General features: G+C 46.0%; 1 long non-coding RNA gene across 1 annotated transcript; it reads left to right on the top strand.

Moving 5' to 3' along the window:
- The first annotated feature begins 3,709 nt into the window (after window positions 1-3,709).
- LOC119319083 lies at window positions 3,710-4,649 on the top strand. Its single transcript, XR_005154345.1, has 2 exons — window positions 3,710-4,157; window positions 4,268-4,649. It is a non-coding gene; the product is annotated as an uncharacterized LOC119319083 (long non-coding RNA).
- Window positions 4,650-6,406: the final 1,757 nt, after the last annotated feature.

Below are 6,406 nucleotides of genomic sequence, written 5' to 3'. Positions count from 1 at the left end.
CCACCGCCTGGTTCAAGTCCAAGACATCTGGTTCCGCCTGCAGGAGGGCCTCGATGGGAGCGGCATCCGTGCGCTCCGTGTCGAGTTGAGCCTCCGCCGCCCGGTTGAAGTCTAGGACGTCCGGTTCCGCCTGTAGGAAGGGCCTCGATGGTAGCGGCATCCGCGTGCTCCGCGTCGAGTTGAGCCTCCGTCGCCCGGTTCACATCCACGACACCCGGTTCTGCCTGCAGGAGAGCCTCGAAGGCAGCGGCATGCGCACGCTCTGCGTCGAGTTGAGCCTGTGCCTCCCGGTCCTCCTTTAGTATCGCCAGGTTGAACTGCTGGTCCGCCTGCACCATGGGGAACCCGAATGCCAGCACGAAGTCGACGTCCATCGTCTCATACCCATTGGGGGCCTTCTACGCCGCGACCTCCGCCATGAACATTGGATCGGCTTCCTCCTCCTCGTAGCTTGGCTCCAAAGAACTCGGGGATTGGTCCGCCGCAAAGTGAGCTTGGGAACGAAGGTCTGTGGCGCCGATCGCTGTCGCGATTTCTGCGCGGCGCTCCGGTGTCAGCATCTTGTAGTATGTGATCTTGTGGCGCACCATGGCTTTCCGGTGAACTAGGGGACGCTTGATGCGGGCTAGGGGATCGAAAGATGGGGTAATGGGCTAGAGAGGAGGTGTGGTTTTGGGGTAGTGGCTGGCGTAGGCCGAGCAAGGATGGTTCTGGTGTGAATAGTTGTTCCTGTGACGACCGATCAATTGGTTTTGACTGTACATCGCTCTTGTCGCGTTTGCGTTGCACCCCAGCACGCTGGACCCTCCACGTCGTTCATCGAATGGAACGTGCTTCGTCTTGCGTTTTCGCTCGCTTGTGGGACAGTAGTTGAGAGCAAACCGACGTCCCTCCCCCTCCCCTGCCCGCGTCATTTATATTACCACTCCCCCTGTTTTATGCGGAGTAAATGAAAACAGAGGGAGTATACTACGGAGGAGGATCCCGTGACGTGGCCGAATGATACGACCATAACTAATGCTAGTGTTGTTAATGATCGCAAAATAGTAACGCATGTCAGTGGGTTAGATGGATTATTTTCTGTTACAATAAAACAAGACATTGTTTTGTTTGATCTGTGTGCCAACGAGAAGGAAGAGAAGTCCCTGGACGTGCATGTATTAAAGGAGAATAATTACATGCAAGAGGAATTGCTAAATCATGCCATGACATATGCATGTAACCTTGATCAGGCAAGGTTTGGCAAGGAAACAGAAACACCAACGTTCTCCAATTTTTGGAAAGTTAATGAAGCCTACGTAGATACATGGAAGTACGGGATATGTGATCTATTTCACTCGGCCAATAAAATCAGAGAAAGGAATTTGTTTCTATTTTTGCCACCTCCACGTAAAAAGGTCCCTCAATCTATCAAGACTTGGAGGCTGTTACGTGATTTGCTTTCATTAAAGGATACGGGCTGGGGTCCACCTCCAACATTAATCTGGTCGTTAGATTAGAATATCTGCCGAGATGTAAAAGGCAATTTAATTAGAGATAAGAGTTTGACGTGTCTACATACGCTAGTTTTATTGTTTGTTGGTCAAGTCAAAAGGGTCGGCTATACTAGTATAAATAGCCATAGTAGGATGAATGTAAAGGTAGGTTATCTTTTATGAAATAGACATGATGTGTTTTTCAGGGTAGACACCCGTATCAAGTTTTGGAGGGATCTTTAGAAAACCTCTGTGTTGCGATTTCTCTTCGTGGAAATTGTTTTTGCGCGTGAGTACCTTCGTCGAGATTGGTTTTCTCGTGCTGGGCCGCAAGGTTCAAACGCTCTACTTCGTGTACATCGCGTGCGCGGGCGAGAGGTTGCTACTGGTGGTGGTGGAATGTCATGAAAGGTCGGACCGCAACAACTGATCGGATCTCACCACGAGGTTCGGTCCCCATTAGGTGTACATCGCGTGCGCGGGCGAGAGGTTGCTACTGGTGGTGGTGGAATGTCGTGAAAGATCGGACCGCAACAACTGATCGGATCTCACCACGAGGTTCGGTCCCCATTACCGAACCCATTGAGTAACTGACATGCAGGGCCTAGCAAGCATGGGGTCCGCCAGTAAGTGACCAAAAGGGAGGGTAAGGCAGGGATACCTACTTCAGAGGACCCACTTCCACTACTACTCCCTCCTTCCATCTACAAGGCCTAATGCATTTTATGAGGCTAACCTTGACCGAATGTTAGAGTAATAATATATGACATGCAACTTACACAAAGCATATGGTTAACTTCGTATGTGAAAGGAGCTTCCAATGATATAGTTTTCACATTATACATCTCATGTACTATTAATCTTGTCAATAGTCAAAGACGGTTTTGAAAAATGCATTAGAGCATGTTTAATAATATAGCCAGCCGATGGCTATAAGGAACTGCCATATCATCTATATGCACTCATACAATAGTGTGAGCTATAAGGTTGGCTACTTCCCGCAAAAAATAATATATAAGGTTGGCTATTGTATTAGTACTTTTTCCCATCTCCTCTCTATCTCTTTCTTCATATTTATTGTATTTACCTAGGAATGCGTATATAGCTAGGCTCTTGCATGAGAGCTCACTTCCCTTACTTTTTCACATCTCTCTCCTTCAGATAGGCAAAAGTGCCATGTAAGTTGGCTCCTAGAATGGCTATTAGGTTGGCTCTAAGCATTTAATATTTGCATGAGCAAGGTATATGATTGAAAGAGAGTTGCATGCATACTATTTTTCTTAATCTATGTGTTAGTAGCAAACATGCCCGTGAGTTACAACGGGGAAAGATTTTAATCATAATTTTAGTCCAATAAGCATGAGTCAAGACTACCAGCAGGTCCAACTCATCAATTTCAACACATCACCCGATCTCACCATCACCGGGGATGGCCATGGTGATTGATGTGAAACAATATATAGTCCCTGAATGAACGTTTCTGACGAACACGTCGATTGGAGCAGGCACGAGTGGAACGTCGCTTCCCGAGCGTACCGCCTTTACCCCTTCATACGTCGGTTATGGTTAGGAGAGAGTAATCCTTAATTAACACATGGATTAATTAAATCTCAACAGTGATCACAACACATCCGAACGTGACCAATCCGGCGATGTTGAGCTTGTAACCACACGTGACACCTATCATTGTGCCCCTACATAGGAATGTTCTAAAACTTGAAAGAAAAACTAATCTAGATGAACTGGACATGACAAGTGACCTCCATGATCATACTGCTCATTTTCGCACAACGCAAATAGGATTGGTCGGATCGAGTAACTGGATTACGACACATTGCCAGAGACCAAAGGCTCGCGGGGCGGAGTGGGAGGGGAGGGTGTAGAGGTCGGACAAGACATGGCAAGATGTTGGGTGGCTAGTCGACGCGTATTGTGGGAATATGGTGCTATTTTATAGGATGAGCTACGGATCATAAAACTTTCATGTTACTCCCTTTTCTAATATCTATGTCTACTTCTTTATCTAAAAAATAATCAGATCAGAAGTACTCCCTCTGTAAACTAATATAAGAGTGTTTAGATCACTATTTTAGTATTCTAAACACTCTTATATTAGTTTACGGAGGAAGTACAGCCCAACGATTGACGTCCCTTGTCTGCTATGCAACCACATGATTAATTTCATGCGTACCACAACTATGGAGCCAAAACAAACTCGGGAATATGCTGGAGTGCTGCTCCCTTCATAATACATTCTAGTTTTTTGGAATAAGATGCACGCCATTGTTGATGCCCAGGATCATGGCTGGTGTGGCAGAGAACTAGACACGCACGCACACCACGCCCGACACATTGCACACACACACGACACCCAGCACGCAGACCATGCCCCGAGACACATGCATACACGGACACGACGTTGGACACGCATGCTGCTGACCAGCACGCGTGTGCACAAATGCATCCCTGCCGGCCCGAGAGAGCCGCTGCATGCCGCACACGCACAACCATTGTCGCCGCCAGATCCTTACAATAGGGGGAAAGACTGAAAAGTGAGAGGAAGATGGAGACTACCTGATCCACCGCCGACGCCCTCAATCTTCGCTAATGAACTCGATGGGCGCTGTCCAGCGGAAGATGGAGATCCTCGACTCATGGCTCCTGACGGCTCATCTGCTGAAGGTGATGGCCTGGCCGATCCACCAGCGCTCTTGCTTGGCCTTTGTCTCTATTTCTCTCGACATCAATCTCGGTCTGATCTATTTATCTCTCTATCTTTCTCTCGACTTTAGCAACAGCGAGGCAGGCTCAAAATCATGGATGCAGGCGTGACGGCGCGCATATTGGCCGGAAGAGCGTCCGTGCAGCTGCCGCTCTATCTGTTCTCGCATCCGTTTGGGTCGCTGCGGTCGGGCAGCCGCCGATTCGTTCCATCTCGCAATCACCTGAGCCGTCACGGCCGCCGCTCCGGTTTCGTGGTCTATCCTCTCAGCCGTCGCTACAGAGCCATCTCTCGATCTCGCTGATTCATGGCGATTTGTAACCTTTAGAATCGCTGGAATTACAAGGGATTAATTTAGATTTATAGTGCCATATAGGGATTTGTTATAGAGTTGTATACAAACACGTCAAGTATGAATATTATTTGTGTGGAGGAGTTTGTGTGCGAGTAAAGACTGGGGGTTGATTATCTAATAAGTCAAGGTTTTTTTTAAAAAAAAGCCGCGACGGTGAACCCGAAGACTCAATCCATGCTTTATTATTATTAGGGAGAGATAGCCGGGCTGTAGAATATGAGAGCCCACTTCACTCTCTCCCCTCTCTCCTCACTCCTCCAAGTAGGATTTAATGACATGACAAGTCTTATAGCCTGCTGGCTAGGCCTTATTAGACTTGCTCTTAGGCCCTATATAAATGGAAGAAGGGGTTACTATGAGTGTAGCATACTCTATTACAGATGTTGTCAGTATTCCACTAGTACTATTGAAAAGGGAGCTTAAAAAAGTTACTATTGGACTGGCTATACGTGGCGAAATCTTAGTAAGAAGAGCATCCGCGAGAACAAGCACATTCACGTGGTTGAAAACAAATTGGAAACCACTCTGTTTGAATACAAATCTAAGGGTACGTACGAATCTATCAATATTGATTGGGCGTTGTTGAATGTTGATACTTTTTTTCTATAAGTTTGATCAAAGTAGAGATACTTTAACTACATATAAAACTTATATCTAAACTAGATAGGATCGGAGGGAGTATATTTGTACGTTCAAAAGCGAATCGAATATTGATACTTTTTATATTTGTACGTTCAAAAGCGAATCGAATATTGATACTTTTTATATATGATTTGCGTATGCTATGATCACCGGTTCAAAATTTTGAGCCCGCCTTAGGTATCACACATGCACCCACTCGTTTTCTCTCGATTTGATCTCGGGGTCCGGTGATCGATTGAAAGAGGACAAGGGTGGGTATAATACGTTTGTTTCTCTTATGAACGTATAATACACTCCCTCTGATCCCCACAGACCCCCCCTCCGCGGGTCATTTCTATCATAAAAATAGACCAAACATGTATCTCCTTTCACGACACGCAATTGATCTCTCAACATCAATCGATCTCGTCAAGATGTGTCGGGGCATGAACCGGATGGGATGTCAAAACTAAGACGGGAAGCGACACGTAGTGGAGGCAAAGTAAAACTTTAAATGAACCATTTGTTTGTATGCATGTCGGACAAATTACAACATTGGAAATACAAGCATGGTCTAGGTCCACATGCGAATGATACTCGACGGAATGTTCAAATGACGCATGCGGGAGGATGGACTCGACCGGAGGGCTTTATGATCTATGGAGAAGAGGGTTGGAGAGGAATGAGAAATAAGCAACGCCGCATGATTATACTTGAACGGCTCAAAGAAACAATAAGTTGTCTTGTTTTCCCTTCCATCTTGGTCATGGAGTAAGATACTCCCTCCGTTTTTATTTACTCTGCATATTAGGTTTGACTGAAGTCAAACTTCATAAAATTTGACCAAGTTTATAAAAAACTAGCAAGATGCCTGTGCCTTGCACGGAACATCAAGATCTTGTGGGAGAAAAGGATGAACGAGGGAAGGCCTTATCAGCAAATGCGGAGAGGAGTGCGGGTACATTGTCATAGTTTCCTTCCTATCCCTTATAGATCAACGTCCTATATCGCAGGATGGCAGGCACACCATCATCACCAACTCTGCTTTTTTATGTACACTAGCAAGATGCCTGTGCGTTGCACAGACCATCAAGATGCACTTGTATGAGTAGTTTATCTTGTGGGAAAAAAGGATGAATGAGGGAAGGCCTTATTTGCAAATGTGGAGAGAGGCGTGGATATCTTTTTGCAAAATTACCATATTTCCTTCCTATCCATCAGATATAAATCGGA

The sequence above is a fragment of the Triticum dicoccoides genome, chromosome 6A, assembly GCF_002162155.2.
Source record: "Triticum dicoccoides isolate Atlit2015 ecotype Zavitan chromosome 6A, WEW_v2.0, whole genome shotgun sequence".
Classification (NCBI taxonomy): domain Eukaryota; kingdom Viridiplantae; phylum Streptophyta; class Magnoliopsida; order Poales; family Poaceae; genus Triticum; species Triticum dicoccoides.
This window is presented reverse-complemented; position numbering and strand designations above follow the sequence as displayed.